We start from the raw sequence: 1,475 nt of genomic DNA, 5'->3' as shown, positions 1-1,475 counted from the left end.
TACCACCTACCATATATCGTAATCGGCATACTAAGGTGGCATGCATGATTTCGAATCCTTAGCTCATGTAATAGTAAATACTTCCTTCAGACAGGCAGGGAAATTAATTCTTATCTCTATTAATGAAATATGTCTCGTGATATCCTGATAAGTGGTTTCATATCAGTATTTAAATAATACAATTCTACACAAAACGTTACTACAAATATATGTGTTTGAATAGTTAAGTTGTATATGTAAAAAAATCACACGTTTACATCTCTTATATTGCATTGAGTTTGTTTGTCAACTTATTCCATTGTTTCCTTTATGCCATCATTTTTACCCATACGTAATATGTAAGAATACTAGAAAACGCTCAGCCAAATCCGATGGAGTAATATACATAAAACACAGGCAGGCAGAAACGAAACATTTTCTTCCGCAAGAGTGAAAAATCTTCGTGTTAATTAATTTTGAAAAGTGAATTATTGATATCAATAAATATTAAGATAAAATGTATAAGGTTTAGAATTCGATAAAAGTTCATTTTAATGAATATGAAGTCTACATGAAATATATATTTTTATACATAACAAAGGCGGAAGCACGAGTATGGTATCGTAATATATTAACGATTTTACTGCTGACAGTTCACAATATATAGATAGTTTTAGTTACAGGTTAGATGGAATCTAACTAATAGAAAGTTGTAATACTTAGACACTAGTGTCGAGACAGCTGCTCAACAATCTGGCAGTTAGGGCAAAGTGAAGGGCTCTCATGTAGAGGGGTTCAAGGGCCGCAGGGCTGACCTCCATGTACCCGCATCTCTTAAATATTCCCCTTGCTTCAGTAACATTCAAAATAATTCGGATGCATGAAAGTTGGGATTGTTACGTGTCACTTTTTAATAGACTAACGTATACATATTTATAATTAGCATAATTATAGCCTGCGTATCCCTTCCTAAATCACTCGTACAGTCATTTAAACACTTTAATTTTACACTCATTTTTTTTGGACTCATTTTTTTTATTTACTAGCAAGTTAATTGTTATGCAGTATATAAAGTTACGTATAAATTGTACATATCAATGACATTATTAAAATTATCAGAAAATACGGTCCATTTCATTACACCACAAAAACAATTAGTAAAAAGATTTCTTTTTTTGTTTTCGGCTATTAGTTTATTTATTTAAAAATCTAAAAGAATAAATAAATTTATTACAGTTTTACAGCACAAATTTTTATAAGAGTTTTAAATGGTTTATACATTAACCTGAAACTTTATATATTTCAGTCTAATTTAAATTGTATACAGTAAAAATGAAATAAAACAAGTTTTATACAGAACACTGTGTAGGTCTGTAAAAGTATAGATAAAAACGATGCATATTATTTGACCAGTGCGATTTTCTAGAGTTTTGAGCGAAGGTAATACTTTTATATTCCTATAGCATAAGTTTGACAAGAGCCACAAGTATTTCAGA

This window comes from Homalodisca vitripennis, unplaced genomic scaffold (assembly GCF_021130785.1).
Source record: "Homalodisca vitripennis isolate AUS2020 unplaced genomic scaffold, UT_GWSS_2.1 ScUCBcl_1444;HRSCAF=5083, whole genome shotgun sequence".
In the NCBI taxonomy this organism is placed as follows: domain Eukaryota; kingdom Metazoa; phylum Arthropoda; class Insecta; order Hemiptera; family Cicadellidae; genus Homalodisca; species Homalodisca vitripennis.
This window is presented reverse-complemented; position numbering follows the sequence as displayed.